The sequence below is a fragment of the Schistocerca cancellata genome, chromosome 3 (genome assembly GCF_023864275.1).
Source record: "Schistocerca cancellata isolate TAMUIC-IGC-003103 chromosome 3, iqSchCanc2.1, whole genome shotgun sequence".
NCBI classification, from domain to species: domain Eukaryota; kingdom Metazoa; phylum Arthropoda; class Insecta; order Orthoptera; family Acrididae; genus Schistocerca; species Schistocerca cancellata.
The window spans coordinates 364617595-364640728 of NC_064628.1; the positions used below are offsets into that span (position 1 = coordinate 364617595).

The following is a 23134-nucleotide window of genomic DNA, read 5'->3' on the forward strand; positions in this document are numbered from 1 at the left end:
AGGAGTAGACAACATTCCATTTGAACTACTGACGGCCTTTGGAAAGCCAGTCCTGACAAAACTCTACCATATTGTGGGCAAGATGTATGAGACAGGCGAAATACCCTCAGACTTCAAGAAGAATATGATAATTCCAATCCCAAAGAAAGCAGGTGCTGACAGATGTGAAAATTACCGAACTATCAGTTTAATAAGCCACGGCTACTAAATACTAACACGAATTCTTTACAGACGAATGGAAAAACTGGTAGAAGCCGACCTCGGAGAAGATCAGTTTTGATTCCGTAGAAATGTTGGAACATGTGAGGCAATACTAACCTCCCGACTTACCTTAGAGAATAGGTTAAGGAAAGGCAAGCCTACGTTTCTAGCATTTGTAGACTTACAGAAAGCTTTTGAAAATGTTGACTGGAACATTCTCTTTCATATTCTGAAGGTAGCAGAAAGTCTATTTACAATTTGTACAGAAACCAGATGGCAGTCGAGGGGTATGAAAGGGAAGTACTGGTTGTAAAGGGAGTGAGGCAGAGTTGTATTCCATCCCCGATGTTATTCAGTCTGTATATTGAGCAAGCAGTAAAGGAAACAAAAGAAAAATTTGGTCTGGGTATTAAAATCCAGGGAGAAGATATAAACACGTTGAGGGTTGCCGATGACATTGTAATTCTGTCAGAGACAGCAAAGGACTTGGAAGAGCAGTTGAACGGAATGAATAGTATCTTGAAAGGAGGATATAAGATGAACGTCAACACAAGCAAATCAAGGATAATGGAATGTAGTCGAATTAAGTCGGGTGATGCTGAGGGAATTAGATTAAGAAATTAGACACTTAAAGTAGTAAAGGAGTTTTGCTATGTGGGGAGCAAAATAACTGATGATGGTAGAAGTAGAGAGGATATAAAATGTAGACTGGCAATGGCAAGGAAAGCGTTTCTGAAGAAGAGAAATTTGTTAACATAGAGTATAGATTTAAGTGTCAGGAAGTCGTTTCTGAAAGTATTTGTATGGAGTGTAGCCATGTATGGAAGTGAAACATGGACAATAAATAGTTTAGACAAGAAGAGAATAGAAGCTTTCGAAATGTGGTGTTACAGAAGAATCTTGAAGATTAGGTGGATAGATCACGTAACTAATGGGGAGGTACTGAATAGGGTTGGGGAGAAGAGAAGTTTGTGGCACAACTTGACTAGAAGAAGGGATCGGTTGGTAGGACATATTCTGAGGCATCAAGGATCACCAATTTAGTATTGGAGGGCAGCATGGAGGGTAAAAATCGTAGAGGGAGACCAAGAGATTAATATACTAAACAGATTCAGAAGGATGTAGGTTGCAGTAGGTACTGGAAGATGAATAAGCTTGCACAGGATATACACTCCTGGAAATTGAAATAAGAACACCGTGAATTCATTGTCCCAGGAAGGGGAAACTTTATTGACACATTCCTGGGGTCAGATACATCACATGATCACACTGACAGAACCACAGGCACATAGACACAGGCAACAGAGCATGCACAATGTCGGCACTAGTACAGTGTATATCCACCTTTCGCAGCAACGCAGGCTGCTATTCTCCCATGGAGACGATCGTAGAGATGCTGGATGTAGTCCTGTGGAACGGCTTGCCATGCCATTTCCACCTGGCGCCTCAGTTGGACCAGCGTTCGTGCTGGACGTGCAGACCGCGTGAGACGACGCTTCATCCAGTCCCAAACATGCTCAATAGGGGACAGATCCGGAGATCTTGCTGGCCAGGGTAGTTGACTTACACCTTCTAGAGCACGTTGGGTGGCATGGGATACATGCGGACGTGCATTGTCCTGTTGGAACAGCAAGTTCCCTTGCCGGTCTAGGAATGGTAGAACGATGGGTTCGATGACGGTTTGGATGTACCGTGCACTATTCAGTGTCCCCTCGACGATCACCAGTGGTGTACGGCCAGTGTAGGAGATCGCTCCCCACACCATGATGCCGGGTGTTGGCCCTGTGTGCCTCGGTCGTATGCAGTCCTGATTGTGGCGCTCACCTGCACGGCGCCAAACACGCATACGAGCATCATTGGCACCAAGGCAGAAGCGACTCTCATCGCTGAAGACGACACGTCTCCATTCGTCCCTCCATTCACGCCTGTCGCGACACCACTGGAGGCGGGCTGCACGATGTTGGGGCGTGAGCGGAAGACGGCCTAACGGTGTGCGGGACCGTAGCCCAGCTTCATGGAGACGGTTGCGAATGGTCCTCGCCGATACCCCAGGAGCAACAGTGTCCCTAATTTGCTGGGAAGTGGCGGTGCGGTCCCCTACGGCACTGCGTAGGATCCTACGGTCTTGGCGTGCATCCGTGCGTCGCTGCGGTCCGGTCCCAGGTCGTCGGGCACGTGCACCTTCCGCCGACCACTGGCGACAACATCGATGTACTGTGGAGACCTCACGCCCCACGTGTTGAGCAATTCGGCGGTACGTCCACCTGGCCTCCCGCATGCCCACTATACGCCCTCGCTCAAAGTCCGTCAACTGCACATACGGTTCACGTCCATGCTGTCGCGGCATGCTACCAGTGTTAAAGACTGCGATGGAGCTCCGTATGCCACGGCAAACTGGCTGACACTGACGGCGGCGGTGCACAAATGCTGCGCAGCTAGCGCCATTCGACGGCCGACACCGCGGTTCCTGGTGTGTCCGCTGTGCCGTGCGTGTGATCATTGCTTGTACAGCCCTCTCGCAGTGTCCGGAGCAAGTATGGTGGGTCTGACACACCGGTGTCAATGTGTTCTTTTTTCCATTTCCAGGAGTGTAGTAGCATGGAGAGCTGCATCAAACCAGTCTCTGGACTGAAGACCACAACAACAACAACAGCTGATCTTTTTAGATTTTTATGAGCTGAGTCCAAATCTAGCCTTAGGTTTTTTTATCCCCCATAGTTTTCGAGCACTATGCTGTTTACATAAAATAAATCCTATGCTATACGGTAAACTGGGAAATTAATGTAACACTTTGTTACAACATAAGCATATTTTGTATTTACAATAAGCTACTTAAAACAATGATATGTGTTAATGGAGGTTCCACTTTTCAGCTGGAATTGGTTTGTATTTCCTTTCTCTTTTTTCTTTGAAGCTTCTGGTGTAGCTTTCTCTACGATGAGTCGCTTGCTGGACTTCTCGGTGAAGTGACCAACAATCGTCCCCCATTATGTTGGTGTTCCAGCGGCCTTGGTAGCGTTTGTCTATCATTTTAATGTCCATGCTCCTCACTAACATCTCCCATATTGTCCGGGAAGTAATCAAGGTGGCTGTTCAAAAAGTGAACTTTCAGGCTCATTAAGAATCCTAAACTTTTAAACTTCTTTAACATTGTAAGTGTAATAAAAATATATTGGGGGGGCTTTTTCATGTGCTAATAACTTTGTAACGACTTCTTTGAATAATACCCATGCTTCATTCTCATTTAAGGTCATTGTGGATTCAAAGTTTACATCAAACAATTTGGGCTCTAGACTTTCTGTATTACAAAGGAATTCATCACCATCTGTTTCATCTAAATGACACTGTATATCAGAAAATACTTCTGTTGGAACAGAATTTAAATCATCTGGCTTTTCAGGAACCGGGAAATCCACTCCACTGGTCGGATGGTGGACGGAAGGTTAGGGTAGTTTATGACCTTCTTGTTTTTCGAATTATGACCAGTAGTATCAACACTGCAAAAGTAGCAATCATTGGAATGATTTCTTGGCACCCTCCATACAAGAAAAGCAAATCTAAAGGCTTTTTTCTCCTTTTTGGACCATTTTCTCAGATCTTCAACACACACATAACATACCTCATGAGGCGCCCAAGATTTATTTTGGTTATCAAATTCAGATCCAAAGTATGATAGATAAATCTTTTTCATAAAGACTGCGATGTTTCTTTGATGTTTCTCATCACAAATTCAGCACAAATATAACAAAAACTGTCAGCAGAGTTGTTACAACAACGATTAGACATTGTACTGAGCACATGTATGGGAAACGGGAAACTGAGGTTAGTTTGACAGTAAACAAAACACCGTCTGTTAACACAAAAATAGAATCGATCTTTTTTGCCAGCAATTGTTTTTCAGCAGTGCTACCAACGTCATATACATTCATTACATATCCTTTTAAAATTATTTTATCTATATAAAAGCTGCTCGAAGAGTCCACGGGTATACTGCCGGTTCATAGTGTCCAACGGGCACAATATTTCGGCGATCAGACATGTTGCCATCGTCAGGTGCGCTGACGAACTGAGCTCCTGATGGTGGGCGGCCGATTTGAATCCCGCTCTCTTCGCCGTCCGCGCCCGCTCGCCGGCGGTCGCGAAGACGTGGGCGTCGGAACCTGTCGTAGCGTCGATGTACTTGCTACGTCCGCCCTGGTCGCCCTGTGTACTGATGTTTTTAGTACTCCATTCCTCTGAGAAGGGTGGTGGCAGCTGTCTGCATGCAGGTACACTAGTACACAGGGCGCGCAGCATCTCAGACGCAGAGAATCTGCCCCAGGAATTGGAACACCTCAAAATCGTGTTCCGAAAAAACGGGTACTCAGAATGGCAGATTAGACGCGCTCTCTGTCCCACCACCACAGCACACCCTGTGGAGACGGATGAAGTCTCGGAAGAAGACGTAGCCACTGCCTTTATTCCCTACAATGGCGCACTATCGGGGAAAATCGGCCGTATATTAAAGAAACACAGAGTTAAAATCGTCTTCTGCCCGCCCCATAAAACACGGGCATTACTGGGAAGTGTGAAAGACGACCTCGGTTTGAGGAAGGACGGCATATACCAAATTCCTTGTGAGTGTGGGAAGACTTATATCGGACAAACAGTACGCACCATCGAAGAACAAAACAAATGGCTCTAAGCACTATGCAACTTCTGAGGTCATCAGTCGCCTAGAACTTAGAACTAATTAAACCTAACTAACCTAAGGACATCACACACATCCATGTCCGAGGCAGGATTCGAACGTGGGACCGTAGCGCCTGGGACTGTAGCGCGTAGAGCCGCACGGCCACCCCGGCCGGCGCACGATCGAAGATCGTTGCCGAGAACATCAAAGGCACACCCGACTGAAATATCCAAATAAGTCGGCGGTAGCAGAGCACTGTTTGTCCGAGAAACGATCCTGGCTCAGACCTCTAAATATTGGGACAGCGTTATAAAGGAGGCTATCGAAATTCGCACCAGGGAAGATCTTATCAACAGAGATTGCGGCTACAGTCTCAGCAAGGTTTGGGACCCGGCATTGAATGTAATTTAGAAGACTCTCAGTACGAACTGGGGACCAGGGCGGACGTAACAAGCACATCGACGCTACGACCGATTCCGATGCCCACGTCTACGCAACCGCCGGCGCGGACGGCGAGGAGAGCGGCCCGTGGGGGAAGGGGATTCAAATCGGCCGCCAGCCCTCAGGAGCTCAGTTCGCCAGCGCACCTGACGATGGCGACAGGTCTGACCGCCGAAATATTGTGCCCGTTGGACACTGTGAACCGGCAGTATACCCGTAGACTGTTCGAGCAACAAATACTCCGGGAGAAACTGAAGAATCATATATAAAAGCTGTTAAATTCCTTAAAAAATCTCGTAATTTATTGACTCTGAGCACTATGGGACTTAACATCTCAGGTCATCAGTCCACTAGAACTTAGACCTACTTAAACCTAACTGACCTAAGGACATCACACACACACATCCATGCCCGAGGCAGGATTCGAACCTGCGACCGTAGCAGTCGCGCGGTTGTGGACTGAAGCGCATAGAACCGCTCGGCCACAGCGGCCGGCGCGTAATTTAATGAATTTAAATGTAAAATGTGAAGAAATGGTGGGTGATACAGTTTTTTACATAGGGCTATCATATTTGGATATCCCACCCTAAAAAATGTAAGGTATTTTCAGCAAAAAAAAATTTCCATCGTTGGCCTCTGTTATCAGAGCACCACGACGGAATTATCCGAATAATACAAAAATCGGGAAGATGTGATTTACAAAATGACTTTAGTTTGAGAAAAACTGGATAATTTGTTCAGGGGAAAGAGCTACGCACACTGAGCAAGTCAATAACGCTCTGGTCCACCTCTGGCCCTTATGCAAGCAGTCGTTGGACCTGAAATTGATTAGCAGAGTCATTGAATGTCCTCCTGTGGGATAACATGCCAAATTCTGCCCAATTGGCGAGTTAGATGGTCAAAATCCCAAGCCGGTTGGAGGGCCCTGCCTATTATGCCCCAAACACTCTCAATTGGTGAGAGATAGGGCAACCTTGCTCGTCAAGGTAGGGTTTGGCAAGCATCAAGACAAGCGGTAAAAGGTCTCGCCGTTTGCGGGCGGGCATTATTGTCCTAAAATATGGGCCCAGGATGGCTTGCCATAAAGGGCAACAAACGGCGACGTCGAATATCTTTGTACTGTAAATGTGCCGTGGATGACAACCACAAGAGTCTTGATGTGAAATGAAATGGCACCCATTATTATCACTCTGTGTTGTAGGACCGTATGCGACAGTCAGTTTGGTATGCCACTGCTGTCAGTGGCCTGAGATCTCATTGAATGGAGTAGGAGTGTCTCCAGTAATGAGTGCCGCTTCGAAGTGTGCCTCGATGACCAGCAATGATGTGTCTGGAGGCGTCTCCGAGAGCGACGGCATACCAACCTCAGTGTTGCCAGTATTGCTTTTCTGTCGTCCCATTTCATTGCATAGCAGGACCTCCTTTATCTGCAGCACTCTTACAGCACAGCGGTACGCCGACGGTATTCTACGCTCCGTTTTATTGCTCTTGATGGCAAGCCATGGAATTTTGGAAATTCGTGGTAAGGTCTTATGGGACCAAACTGCTGAGGTCATCAGTCCCTAAGCCTACACACTACTTAATCTAACGTTAACTTACGCTATAGGCAACACGTACACTCATGCCCGAGGGAGGACTCGAACCTCCGACGTGGGGAGCCGCACGGACCGTGACAAGACGCCGAAGACCGCGCGGCTACCACGCGCGCAAGCCATGCTAGTCTTACATTTCAGAAAAATAATGCCTGCTTTCACACGGCGAGTGTTACTACTGCAGCTCTTCGAGGTTGCCAAATCCTACCTTGGCCAGCAAGGATGGTATTTGGGGCTAAATGCATGGGACATTCCATTTGACAAATCGTTATGAAATTCAATATTCCGAGATCCACAATATAAAAAATGTGCCGAGAATACGAATATTCCGGCATTACCTCTGACCAGAGACAAAGTAGTGGCCAACGGCCTTCACTTGACGACCGAGAGCAGGGGCGTCTGTGTTAAGTTGTCAGTGCCGGCAGACAAGCAAAACTACGGGAAACAAGCGCAGAAATCAATGTAGTACGTACGACCAACACAGGATCGGTCATTAGTGGGCTATGGGATCAGACAGCCGATGCTAGTGCCTTTACTAATACTACAACATCGCCTGCAGCGCCTCTTTCGGGCTCGCGATCATATCGGTTGGACCCTATACGACAGCAGAACAGGTAACTCCCGATTTACATTGGTAAGAGCTGATGACAGGGTGCGAGTGGGGCACAGACCCCACGTAGCCGTGGACCCAAGTTGTCGACAAGGCGCTGTACAAGCTGGTGGTGGCTGCATAATTGTGTGGGCCGTGTTTACATGGAATGAAACCGATCACAGACTGGAAATTGTTACGCTTGGCTAGTCGGAGATCATTTGCAGCAGATAATTAACCTTTCTTCCAACCAACAACGAAATTTTTATGGATGACAGTGCACCATGTCACTGGTCCACAATATTTTGGTGACTGGTCTGAAGAACATTCTGGATAACTGGAGCGAGAACTTTGACCACCAAAATCCTCCGACATGAATACTATCGACCTTTTACGGGATATAATCGAGAGCTTAGTTCGTGCACAAAATCCTGCACCTGCAACTCTTTCACAATTATGGACGGCTATACAAGCAGTGGGCGTCCAACGACTTGTTGCGTCCATACCACGTCGAACTGCTGCACTATGCCGGGCAAAATGAGATCCGACACGATATTAGCAGGTGCCACATGCCTTTTGTCACGCTGGACGCTGTGGCCGAGCGGTTCTAGGCGCTCCAGCGATGAACCGCGCCACCGCTACGGTCACAGGTTCTAGGGGACTGATGACCTCAGATGTTAAGTCCCATAGTGCTCAGAGCCATTTGAACCATTTCTGAACTTTTGTCACCTTAATGTATTGTAGCGATTGTTTCTATGTAGGGTGCAAGTTTCAATGTCACTTGGCAGTGAAACATGACGTGAAAGTTACTTTCGTCTTTATATTTTGCACATCAGTGAGGTTTCACTGCGTCAAACTCCTGGTACGTCAGTAGGTAAATATCTCGCTGTGAGCGGTAGCTTCAGCGCAATATTGTAGTACCCTCCGATTAGTTTCGTGAATAGTAAACAGTAACATTAATACTTCCGATTTTCTCTGCCTGTTGCCATTTAATATCTACACTACTGGCCATTAAAATTGCAACACCAAGACGAAATGTAGATGACAAATGGGTATCCATTGGACAAACATATTATACTAGAAGTGACATGTGATTACATTTTCACGCAATTTCGGTGCATAGATCCTGAGAAATCAGTACCCGGAACAACCACCTCTGGCCGTAATAACGGCCTTGATGCGCCTGGGCATTGAGTCAAACAGAGCTGGGACGGCGTGTACAGGTACAGCTGCCCATGCAGCTTCAACGCGATACCACAATTCATAAAGAGTAGTGATTGGCGTATCGTTACGAGCCAGTTGCACGGCAACCATTGACCAGACGTCTTCAATTGGTGAGAGATCTGGAGAATGTGCTGGCTAGGGCAGCAGTCGAACTTTTTCTGTATCCAGAAAGGCCTGTACAGGACCTGAAACATGCGGTCGTGAATTATCCTGCTGAAATGTAGGGTTTCGCAGGGATCGAATGAAGGGTAGAGCCACGGGTCGTAACACATCTGAAATGTAACGTCCACTGTTCAAAGTGCCGTCAGTGCGAACAAGAGGTGACCGAGACGTGTAATCAATGGCACCCCATACCATAGCACAGGGTGATACGCCAGTATGGCGATGACAAATACACGCTTCCAATGTGCGTTCACCGTGATGTCGCCAAACACGGATGCGACCATCATGATGCTGTCAACAGAACCTGGATTCATCCCAAAAAATGACGTTTTGCCATTCGTGCACCCATGTTCGTCGTAGAGTACACCTTCGCAGGCGCTCCTGTCTGTAATACAGCGTCAAGGGTAACCGCAGCCATGGTCTACGAGCTGATAGTCCATGCTGCTGCAAACGTCGTCGAACTGTTCGTGCAGATGGTTGTTGTCTTGCAAACGTCCCCATCTGTTGACTCAGGGATCGAGACGTGGCTGCACGATCCGTTAAAGCCATTCGGATAAGATGCCTGTCATCTCGACTGATAGTGATACGAGGCCGTAGGGATCCAGCACAGCGTTCTCTATTACCTTCCTGAACCCACCGATTCCATATTCTGCTAACAGTCATTGGATCTCGACCAACGCGAGCAGCAATGTCGCGATACGATAAACCGCAATCGCGATAGGCTACAATCCGACGCCTTATCAAAGTCGGAAACGTGATGGTACGCATTTCTCCTCCTTACACGCGGCATCACAACAACGTTTCACCAGGCAAAGCCGGTCAACTGCTGTTTGTGTATGAGAAACCGGTTGGGAACTTCCCTCACGTCAGCACGTTGTAGGTATCGCCACCGGCGCCAACCTTGTGTGAATGCTCTGAAAAGCTAACCATTTGCATATCATAGCATCTTATTCCTGTCGGTTAAATTTTTCATCTGAAGCACGTCATATTCGTGGTGTAGCAATTTTAATGGCCAGTAGTGTAGTAAAATTATGTTGAATCCTTTTAAATTACATCTATCGCTATACAGCTGAATAAATACAATTTACTCTTTGACAGGCAAATTGATGAAAGCAATATTTCCCTTGGTAACCGAACGTTATGATTCATGTAACAGTGTTTACAACCAGTTGCAAAGGTTTTAGCTCCGAGTAGGTTAGGCGTACAGACAGATGTATGGTGGACTCGCTAGTGCTTAGCTGGTGGATGTAGCGCGCGCAAAAACACCTGCGCTTCGGAACAAAAGCGCGACCGTTTGAATGCGGCCATTGTACGCACTGGTCTGGGCTTGGCACTGATATTCACACCGAGAACTGTGTGCGTCCGCGGCTAATTTCGCGCTACTCGTGGTACCCTCCTCTGCAATGTGCGTGTGCGTGTGTGCGTGGGCGGAAGCTCTAGTGTGTGTGCTCGCGCCACGTTTATCTGCCGGCCGGGCGCCGTGTTTGGGAAACACCGGGACTCGAATGATGCGGAATTCTCCAGCCCGATGTATTTGATCTTCTGTGCAGCCTACACAACAGTCTGCGGTTCTCGCAAAGGGGCTTTTTATGGTCCAATTTGGATGCACGAAGATAATAAATAATTAATATAAAAGTTGAAGAAACAATTGACAGAGAAGTGTTAGAGAAAAACTGTTGACTACGGAAGGGTTCCAAGTTAGGAGAGTGGAAAAAAAGAAACAGGTTCGAAGTGGTCAGAAGACATGAAGAAAACTTGGCCAGTTTGCCCTCTTGCAGGGTTCCGTACAAACTTAATTATTCAACCATCCCTGTTATTGATACTGGCAAGATATTGGTCCCAGAGATTCCAAGACATTCGAGAACGTTTTAATTTTAAGTTTGAACTTGGTTAATGAATAAGAAAAGAAATACACTTTTCTTTGATGTAATTGCAAATTCCACAATTTTCGGGATATCTTTCCCTTTAGTTGAACTGTGAAATCTCGCTTCTTGCAAAATTTCGTGATTCTAAGTCAACCTACATGTTTAGATACGCACATTTCAAGCTAGGCCTTAGTGTGACTTTTATTGACACCAAACGAAACAACAAGTTTACTGTTACCAGTCACTGTTTATTTATATCCACAACGCGTTTCACAGGTTTAAACCTGCATCATCGGTTGGATTCATATTTCTTAGTACGACGTGTGTGTGTGTGTGTGTGTGTGTGTGTGTGTTGTGTTACGATTTTTTTTGGAGTAACTCACGGCACTGTCTGCGGCTTTTGTTACCGCCAGTGGTCACGGGTTCCTGTCACAGCTCTAACACATCATTTGGAAAGACGTTATTTTTGAGACGATTACTATTGAAGTGAATATGCTATGTCGTCGTTGCGAGCTTCTCTGAAGTGTTTTCGTGCTTCAAAATAGCCTTGATTGCCTGACTTGGCAGATTAACTTTAAATGCAAATATTTTAGGTTCAAGTGAAACAACATACACAACGCGCATGTCATACTAAAAAATGTAAATCCACCTAATGTTGGAGGTTTAAACCCTTGAAACGAATGGTGGAAATAAATAAACAGAAACTGGTAACAGTATACTTGTTGTTTCATTTGACAACCTATAGGTTTTAATGTATGAGTTCGCAGACTCCAGAATATATAACATAATTTACCGTATCATTTGACTGCATTGACTTCGAAGATGAAATCTTTTACACCAACAATAGACCACAGACCTTAGTACGTGTCATAAGTTACAACTTCGAACTTCTACCGGTGCCTGAGAAAAAGGAGTCTTAACAGACGCGTAGACACACAGTCAGACAACAAATGAAAAAAAAAACTTTTTTTCTTGTGATATGGATACAGATTAACACTTCTCAGAAATTTCCCCTTAGTTTTACGGTGAAACCTTGATTCCTGCCAAATTTCATGATTCTAGGCCAACGTGAAGCACCCTATGGATTTTGATGAATGAGTCTGCAAATACGTACATTAAAGTACGTGACGTAAATGGCTATATATTCTGATTGCGTTGACTTAGAAGCTTAATTTTATTAAAATGCGAAGAGACTATACACGTTACTATGTGATATAAATTTCAGCTTGAAATGTCTACCCATTCCGGAGGAAAAGAGTACATGGGAGCTTAATTATAAAATGAATGCAATAATTTTAGTAGCTGTGTGTCCGGTTATGAAGTCTCGTAACCGGTTGGCCCCGAGTAGTATTAGTACGCAATCTTACTACATAAAATAACAATAAAGAATGAAAGGAAATTTCCGTTAACACAATTGATTAATTAAGTCCCCTGCAACTATAAAAGCTACGAAACAATAAAGCACAATTGTAACTGTTCTGTGTGTGGAAGTGTGATTCAACGTACATGTATCTAGCACGGTTCTTCCTCAATACGACAAGATATTTTAAACACCATTTACAATGAAGTAATTAAAAACCAGAAATACTATAATTGTACGTAGAAACCAGAATTACAGTCTAATACATGAGCACGAGCCAGGTACTTTGTTGACTGAACCTGTGACCAAGAGGCATTGTTATTTAAGAAATTTGAAACAAAAAATTTTTTTGTTACCTTCATATATATTGACAAAAAATACACTGTGATCATTACAACATCTTCCATCTATACATTACACCAACCGAACAGCATCTGCTGTCTCGCCCAACAGAACAATAGCTGCACACGACATGCTCTCAACTAGTATTGCTCTCGACATCCTCTCACAAACACTGCCCACGGCAACCTCTGAACTACAACTGCCCTCGACATTCTCTGAACAACTAATGCGCCAGTGGAGGCGGCGGAATAATACTCTTTGGCGCAATCTCTGGCGCTGTGACTCAGTGTAGCCACCTTTCATATGCCACTCCTCCACGGGCTAGAATTTGATGGTATTTTTGCCAGCATTGGTGGTGAAAATACCACCAAATTCGTCCAAAAAAAAAATACAGACAAAAATAAAAGATGATATTAATAACTAAATATCACATAACTAAATAAATTTTGGCTTTGCACTGACCCTTCATTGACCTAATGTATAACATACAATGAGGAATACAAATGCTTGCATACATGTGATTTTACATAATAGTTTACACAAGTATTATTCAATCAATGGCACCAGCAATGACGAATAGGTGCAGGTAAGAGTCACATAGCATTTCATAAACAGTAAATACACAAAAAATCAGTTTATACAAATATTCACATTAAATCTTATCACTAGTTCAATAAACAAGTAGCACTCCTCAGAGTAGTTGACAGTTCCAACAGTAGCACCCAGCAATGGTCAACAGGTGCAAATAGCAGTCTCATAACATTTCATCAGTAGTATTTAAACAGATCCAACAGTGGCACCCAGCAAAGGCGAGCAGGCGCAGACACCAACAACTGACATCATCTTAGTAGAAGCAGTTCCAACAGTGGCACCCAGCAATGTTGAACAGGTGCAGACAGCAACAAGTAACATTATCTCAGTAGAAGCAGTTCCATCAGTGGCACCCAGCAATGGTCAACAGGTGCAAATAGCAGTCTCATAACATTTCATCAGCAGTATTTAAACAGATCCAACAGTGGCACCCAGCAAAGGCGAGCAGGCGCAGACACCAACAAGTGACATCATCTTAGTAGAAGCAGTTCCAACAGTGGCACCCAGCAATGTTGAACAGGTGCAGACAGCAACAAGTAACATTATCTCAGTAGAAGCAGTTCCATCAGTGGCACCCAGCAATGTTGAACAGGTGCAGACAGCAACAAGTAACATTATCTCAGTAGAAGCAGTTCCATCTGTGGCACCCAGCAATGTTGAACAGGTGCAGACAGCAACAAGTAACATTATCTCAGTAGAAGCAGTACCATCTGTGGCACCCAGCAATGTTGAACAGGCGCAGTCACCAACAAGTGACATCATTTCAGTAGAAGCTGTTCCAATAGTGGCACCCAGTAATGTTGAACAGGTGCAGGTAACAGTCCATAATATTCACTATCACTAATTACACAGTTCATCAGAGTTCATCACCAGAAATTAAACATATCTAAGTGGCACCCATCAATGTTGAACAAGTGCAGGTAACAGTCCATAATATTCACTATCACTAATTAAACAGTTCATCACAGTTCATCGTCCATAATATTCACTATCACTAATTAAACAGTTCATCAGAGTTCATCAGCAGTAATTAAACATTTCCAAGTGGCACCCAACAATGATGATAGGTGCAAGCATGAACAACAGTTTGAATGCACACACAATTGCGTTTACAAAATTATTATCAATGCTCTTACACTAAACATACAAATTATAATAAACACACAAATTATATCAGATAATTGTCATATTAACTGCTACAAATACACAAATATCAGTAAACCTATAATATTTATGGGTGTCAGTGCAAGCCACAACAAACAAGTAAAATAATATTTAGGAGATAGGTCGGTACCAATAATTTGGGATTAGGAAAGGAAAACACAGAAAACACACTCATCTTTCATCCACATTTAAGTACTACTGTGTAATTGAATAGTATTAACTGTGTAAATGTAATTCTGTGAAAATTTGATGTTCAATATGTGTATCAAGTAGTAGTGGCACAGTGTATAACAGTCAATAATAGTTAGTCAACGTCATAGTCATCATGTCAAGACCAATGTTGGCCAAGCCAAATCAAAATGTACGGTAGCTGAACAACTGGCAGTGTGCCAAGATATGCAAATACTTCCTCTCTCCAAAAAAAAGTATATACTGCTTATTTATTTAACAAAGTATGTGTGTGGACAATCTTCCTTCCACTTGAGTGTTCTAGTCTGCCATCTTCATCCTCCTTGTTCCATATAAACCAACAAACAAACAAAAAATATGCACCTCACTTACTTTACCTCTTATCCACCAAAACTCCAATAATCATCAGCATCACATAATCTTAATATTTCAGTAATACCTCTTATGTCGATACATATAAACCTCATCATCAATATCATTTACCTTACATCTTGTCCACCAAAACTCCAATAATCATCAACTTCACCTAATCTCAATACCTCAATAATACCTCTTCAATACGTCGATAGATATAAACCTTACCATCAATATAATTTCACTTCCATAACAACTCTTTCCTCTAATCAGTCTCCTCGAACAAGTACAGATAAAATCCTAGTGCAAACTTCAATTCATCATCCCATACAATCTAAAGACACAATGTCCACACACAACCTCTGTGTAATCCACCTGACCCAAATCTTCTACTCATTGTGAATTATAAAATACATTTTGGTTACCTTGTCCAACATTAAATAAAAGAAATGCATACGTGACCTCTAACAGCCTTTAGTTTGAGTAACTTTCAGTAAGTAAGTACGAGTACGGAGTGTGAATGATCGTAATATTTCACAGTGTGTACACCACATCAAGAATCATGGAAAAACAGAAGCAAACATGTGGAGTACTTCTTGTGTCAAGTGTCACTTGCTATTTCAATTGCTCACGAAGAACGCAGTGTAATAACTGTCAATGGTCTAAGCCTATGGTTGGTACTTCACGTCGTTGGCTTCCTTTCTATTAGCATAAATTTATACAGCTTCCATAAAACCTTCAGCTCATGTGACTTCAATGAAGTTTCTTGTACCAATGTCGTTCGTAGAATTATAGCAGTTCATTTTCTTATCTTCAAATATAAAGCACTGAGCGTAAGCAAAACATGCAATAGCGAGTAAATATACCAGTAGAGAACAGAATGTTAACAAGTGGATGTAGCACAATCCCTATAACGAGGCTCTGCCAAGCGAACAATCTATAATTAATACCACAGTGTGACCTAAACTCCACGTTCGTACACCGTATATCAGCATTTCCATATACCAAATTGAAGAGTAGTTATGACAACAAAACAAAAATGTGTAAATATGCAATCCATACGCAAAGCAGCAAATATATATCTTACATAATAAACATGCCATTAGCATCATACCAGCATAAGCAAATAAATGTTCATATGTAATCTTAATAAGTAAACATGAAGGCGCAAGCAGATAAATCACAAAGTATAACTTACATACATAACCATATTAGCACGACTAATCAGGTGACAATTATAACTGCCCATTCTGAAGGTGACCTCCGAGACACTGCGATCTGTTGTGTAACGTGCTGTTTATCCATTTCTAGTTGTGGCGGAAAACGGTGGACGGCGCACTGAACACGACTCTCACGCCAGTTAGAAACCGATGCTATTTAGCTGTGCTTGCGGCTTTTGGCCCGAGGACAATTAAAAACCAATGTGTTTTTTTCTTTTTTAGTCCAGGACGATTTATCCCACCCGATGTGGTACGACCTCGCCTTTGTAGATGAGCTTACCTTACTAAAAATGCCAGTGTTGATTGCCAGACATGTGGAGTCAAGCACATTAAACCGTAGAGATGGAGTAACGTGCAACTCAAACCATATTCATCGTAATTTGATTCATCTGTTACTTATATTAGGACGCTTAAAGCGCCATTTATTGCTAAAAGTTTCGTTAAATTTCTTTCCGCTATTCGAAATCGGCGTCATTATGAGCAGCGGTTCTCTTTCTACAGCGTTTGGAAAGAGCAAATTTAACTATGCACACTCTGTATGTACTACACTGAATACAGTACCAAACTAGGTGGTCTCAAAAAGAAAAAGCAAACTTTTCATTATGGTGTTTTTAACCTAATTCATACACTTCGGCCTAATTCCTTTGTTATAATGAGTAGTATCTCAGTAGGAGAAATAGCAAGTCGAAAACTGGTGTCCTGCTTCGCTGTTGATGATAGTTTCTCCAAAAAGTGGAAACTGTCTGTACTCATTCCACAGAAATCGGGGAATTTTTCATGTTGAGAGACATCGCGAGAAACCACAGCCGAACTATATTTGATATTTATAGCATTGTATGGCTGCAACCTGTACTTCCGTACCCTTTATAATTTTTAGAGCTTTGAATAATGACGAGCCACAATAATGTTCTCTTCAGAAGAGCTCGTAACCGAAACAGGAACGTGATTCGTGTTGTTTAGTGCGTCGTATGGCGAGTAGAATCGCGCATGGCTTTGCATATATCTTCCCAGTGAGAACAGGAGAGTCGCACCGATAAATGTCGTGTGTGTCATCTTCATGTCGACGTGTCGCATTGTTTTTTCTCAGTGCGAACCGCGGCTAACAACCTTTTTTGTGCTAAACGCCAAGGCCACATTTACTTTTGAGATTTGGTCCTTCATACACAAGGGTTGGAACTTAAATAGTGGCAACTATTTTTTCACAACCGATACAAAAGAGTTACATGTTTGCACGTGTTACTCTCCTTCAAAGTAGTCACCAGCGTTGTGTAGAACCCGTTGCCAGTGATGTGGAAGGCGTAGTATACCGTTAGCAGAGCCTGTTCTGTTGATGGTGCGAATGAATTGTCTAAAATTATGGTGATTCTCTAGTACGACTGTGATGGTGTTATCCTAGCGCATTACGTTCCTTGACGGTAGACCACTAATGCACAGTATTACTGTTCGTTTTTGGAGCATCACCTGCGACGAGCTTTGCGAAAGAAGCGGCGACACTTTCTGCGCAACCCACCCATGATTTTGCACAACAATGCGCGGGTGCATACAGCGCAAGCTGTGGCTCCTCTGTTCGGTCGATGGAACTGGGAAGTACTGTATCGTCCATCATACTCCCCGTACTTAAGTCCTTGTGACTTTCATTTTATTCTGAAGATGAAGGAACCACTTCATGGCATTCGCTTCAGAACTGTTCCAGAGATTCGACAGGCAGTAGACCGCTCCATTTGCACCATCAACAGAAGAGGCTCTGCTAACGGTATACTACGCCTTCCACCAACGGGTTCTGCACAACGCTGGTGACTACTTTGAAGGGCAGTAACAGGTGCAAACATGTAACTCCTTTGTATCGGTTATGAATAATTAGTGCCACTATTTAAGTTCCAATCCTCGTATGTTTTGTTACCTACCTTTCTGGTGCCGTTTTTTGTTCCAAAACCTAAGAGCGTTTTTCGTTTTAGTACCAACAAAATTGCTGAGATCTTTGTACCCATTCTTGATGTATTGTCTGATGGCTTTCATCTCAAGATCTTCATCCCATATTTGTTACATGATTTTCCTGACATTTCTCCATCACGAGTGGCTGGCATTGCAAAGAGATTCACCTACCATTCCTAGTGAAGGACTAGAGTCGAGACAGAGGATGGTGGTTATAATTAAATACTCTACATGGGGTGTTTCGCTGGTAATTGTTGCTGTGGCTCCGCCATTATCACTTGCAACAGTCGCTCGTTGCTACGCGGCAATACAGGAACCGATTATCTTGACACTTTCTTGTTTCACGTTAAAGCCATTGTCTTGCTTATAAAGTTCGAAGGCTTTCATCAACAAACATTTTGTACATATTTCAAACATCCTGGCGGAAATTGAGTTAAAGTTTTGCAGGTTTGTTTATTGTTAGAAGAATCAATGCATGTTTCTAAATGTGATTGGTTTTCTAAGAATCACTAAAATTTCACTCCATGTATCTAATTTAATCCATATATATCCAACCAGGTACTTCGTGGAGTTTTGAATAAAAGAAATGTAGCTATTAAAACTAGCAAAGAGTACTAGCGAATTGTAGAATAGTTTACTGGAAGTCGTAATGAAAGTAGGTATCTTCAAACGAAGTAATTAACTTTCGTTATAACCTTTTTAAGACTGTCAAAACACGTGAAATTAGGCACCTGAGTTCCGCTCCCTCTGGGCGTGCCTTTCCCAGGAAACCCAAGTAATTATTCATTTGGGTTTGAAATATTCATGGACGTTCAACGTCCGACTAGCGTAAAGTTAAATGCAGGTCCGTCATTTGCACTTCTCAGCGAGTTAAACGCAGCAACCGTTACGTTAGGCTACCTAGGAGAGTACTTTGAATACGAACATAGGCGCTGTTGGTAACAAGTCTTGTGGCATCTCACTCGAGCTGTTACAATTGATTAAACTCTCAAATTTAACCGATTCTAACCCGGAAAGAGAGCCTTCTCATTACCCTAATAGAATTTTACTAGCCTTATACGATTCACTAGTTTTATCACTCTGAATTACCAATTCTGTCCTTAACGTTTATTCCACAGTTTAGAGCAAACGCTGTGATGTATTAACAGTTATGCAGCAAGTAAATTGTGGAACTATGATATTACCGGATTGACTTCTACCTAAAATATTGTACAATAGCCGGCCGTTGTGGCCGAGCGGCTCTAGGCGCTTCAGTCTGTAATCGCGCGACCGCTACGGTCGCAGGTTCGAATCCTGCCACGGGCATGGATGTGTGTGATGTCCTTCGGTTATTTAGGTTTAAGTAGTTCTATGAAGGGGACTAATGACCTAAGATGTCAAGTCCCATAGTGCTCAGAGCCATTTGAACCATTGTACGACAGCGCAATTCCGTCAAAAATTATTCCAAAAAAACATGTTACAGATATGTTTATATAAAATTCTGTACATTTGCGAATCATTAATGATCTTGTCTAGGGTCAACTTTTGGTATAGCTTAAGCATTCGGTATAAATACCTCCTTTAAAACTTTAATCATAGTTGCTACGTTCTCTTCTTTGTCACCTATCGAGGTTTATACAACTTTCACTAGCGAATGACCTTTTAAATGTCAGTACGGGATTGGATTTATTAACTTATAGTAATCGATATAGTTTAACATTGAAAAAATAAGCAAAGAATTAGAAAAAAGATATAGAACTTCAAGGGGCGCATTCTGCATATGAGTGTTAATGTTCACAACTGCTATAGCCATTCTGGCCAAAAATAAGTAAGCAGTGTTAAATAGCATGCACGGCATTTAGCATAGAATATTGGTGAGGATTAACAAAACTGTGATGAAAGTTACGAAGCGTAGTACGAGCATGAATAGTAAGGCATACTGTTAGGAGAAATTTATTTGTTCTATATGGCGACCAAGATTACCGAGGCTGGCAGAAATCATAGGAATAGTTCTGTGTTGACACAGGCGAGGCAAGCTCTGATTCGAATAATGGCGCAGCACTGTATGGATGTGACAATGTCAAACGTGAACATTAAGAAGAACGAAAAAGATGAAATCGGAAATAGCTGAAAGTTTTTGAGAAAGGAGGGCGTGAGATTGGTAGATTACGCTCTACATGAAGATGTGCTAGAAATGGTACTAGAAAAGGTGATCACAAAAGCCGGTCAGGGTGGCCGAGCGGTTCTAGGCACTACAGTCTGGAAATGGGCGACCGCTACGGTCGCAGGTTCGAATCGTGTCTCGGGCATGGATGTGTGTGATGTCCTTAGGTTAGTTAGGTTTAAGTAGTTCTAAGTTCTAGGGGACTGATGACCTCAGAAGCTAAGTCCCATGTGCTCAGAGCCATTTGAACCATTTTTTTGATCACAAAAATGTTCTACAAAATATTTTATCAACAGAAGGCTGTCGTTGGCAGGATTGTCTTTCTGCATCCATCAGTACTAACTTGGTGAGTAGTAGGAACATCAGAATGGAAAAAAATAGGGAGATGTAGACTAAAATAAGTACAACAGATTGTGGAGATGGTAACGGTATAACATTATAGACTGTAGTTACGTGAAAATTGCTTTATATTCTGAATCTGATATTCAAGAGCCTAAAGGTTTCGTGAAATTATTAGTCGAAACACTCTCTTTGGTGGTAACGTTACAAGAAAACTGGAGCCTATTTTTATCTTTGGTTTAATCTCAATAAATTTCGTAAAAATCCTGAATGAAATTACCCTTGTTAACTTTCATTAACATTAAAACTGTAAAATAGTTACAGCCCACAGTAAGCGTGGTAACAATTCGTTTGGTACTTTACTGATGTGAAGAGAATTGAAGTTCACTTTTGTAATAACTGCGCTCGGAAGAAATGTCGGACTTCCAGAGAAATAAATGTGTACAAGCTCTAATGAACGTTACATGTAAATACACTACTGGCCATTAAAATTGCTACACCACGAAGATGACGTGCTACAGACGCGAAATTTAACCAACAGTTAGAAGATGCTGTGATATGCAAATGATTAGCTTTTCAGAGCATTCACACAAAATTGGCGCCGGTGGCAACACCTACAACGTGCTGATGTGAGGAAGGTTTCCAACCGATTTCTCGTACACAAACAGCAGTTGACCGGCGTTGTCTGGTGAAACGTTGCTGTGATGCCTCGTGTAAGAAGGAGAAATGCGTACCATCACGTTTCCGACTTTGATAAAGGTCAGAATGTAGCCTATCGCGATTGCGGTTTATCATATCGCGACATTGCTGTTCGCGTTGGTCGAGATCAAATGACTGTTAGCAGAATATGGAATCGGTGGGTTCAGGAGGGTAATACGGAACGCCGTGCTGGATCTAGACGGCCTCGTATCACTAGCAGTCGAGATGACAGGCATCTTATCAGCAAGGCTGTAACGGTTCGTGCAGCCACGTTTCTATCCCTGAGTGAACAGATGGGGACGTTTTCATGACAACAACCATCTCCACGATCAGTTCGACGACGTTTGCAGCAGTATGAACTGTAAGCTCGGAGACCATGGCTGCGGTTACGCTTGACACTGCATTACAGACAGGAGCGCCTGCGATGGTGTACTCAACGACGAACCTGGGTGCACGAATGCCAAAAAGTCATTTTTTTCTGATTAATCCAGGTTCTGTTTAGAGCATCATGATGGTCTCGTCCGTGTTTGGCGACATCGCGGTGAACACACATTGGAAGCGTGTATTAGTCATCGCCATACTGGCGTATCACTCGGCGTGATGGTATGGGGTGCCACTGGTTACACGTCTCGGTCACCTCTTGTCGCATTGACGGCACTTGAACAGTGGGCGCTACATTTCAGATGTGTTACGACCCGTGGCTCTACCCTTCATTCGATCCCTGCGAAACCCTACATTTCAGCAGGATAATGCACGACCACATGTTTCAGGTCCTGTACGGGCCTTTCTGGATACAGAAAATGTTCTACTGCTGCCCTGGCTAGCACATTCTCTACATCTCTCACCAACTGAAAACGTCTGGTCAATGATGGCCGAGCAGCTGGCTCGTCACAATACGCCAGTCACTACTCTTGATGAACTATGGTTTCGTGTTGTACCTGTACACGCCATCCAAGCTCTCTTTGACTCAATGTCCAGGCGTATCAAGGCTGTTTTTACGGAGAGAGGTGGTTGTTCTGGGTACTGATTTCTCACGATTTATGCATCCAAATTGCGTGAAAATGTAATCACATGTCAGTTCTAGTATAATATATTTGTCCAATGGATACCCGTGTATCATCTGCATTTCTTCTTGGTATAGCAGCTTTAAAGGCCAGAAGTGTAGTAATTACGCAAAAAATGGCTTTTGAAATAATCGCGAAACAAAGGAAGAACTTCTGTATTGAACTTCATCTTTTATGAATGAGATCTATTTTTTCTTTTTATCCAGAATGCAAGAAGATCTTCAGATAACATGACATATTAAGCAGTATATTTTTGATACTTTAATGAGGAGTCAGTCTACAAAAGTCACATTTAGTAATACAGCTCAGTAACAGCGATCATGAAAGACATAGTTCCCAACAAAACGTAATCGTAAGTGAATAAGACTCAAGCAAGAGCTCAAGAACAATAGGGGAATCTCACACGTGTACATATCTTTAGATAATATTCTTTATGTGTTATCTTTCGGTAATTTTTATCACCACTAGTTAGAAGGTTCATGCATCGCAGCATTACACATATGTTTTAATCAGTAAAATAAGAAAATAAGCAGAACTAAAAAATTAATATACAAATCCCTATTAGAGAGTGTGGTTCTGTACGGAACGGAGACCTGGACAATTAACATGAAGCACATTAAAAAATTACAGGCTCTAGAGATGGAATTCTGGAGAAGATCGGCAAGAATCTCCAGGAAAGAAAAGATAAGGAACACCGAAATAATAAGGAGAATGGAAATAAAAGAAAGAATATATGACGTAATGGATAGAAAGAAATTACAGTGGTACGGGCATGTACGCGAATGGAGGAAGCCAGAATACGAAAGTTGATACTGGATTGGGAACCGGAGGGGAGCAGAAGAAGAGGACGACCTGTGACCACCTGGTCCAGAATGTACAGCACACAATGAGGAGAATAGGCCCAGAGGAAGAGGACACACAAGATCGAAACACCTGGAGGAATATTTTGAAAATATAGTTTAAGAACGTTTATTGTTTGTATTGTAATTTC

The 23134-nt window shown here is 43.0% G+C and overlaps 1 protein-coding gene across 1 annotated transcript in view; it reads left to right on the plus strand.

The window, feature by feature from the left end:
- The window catches only part of LOC126175053 (serine/threonine-protein phosphatase rdgC), a 1927531-nt gene that overhangs the window by 1248060 nt on the left and 656337 nt on the right, over positions 1–23134 (plus strand). The gene's annotated exons all lie outside the window — the stretch shown is intronic.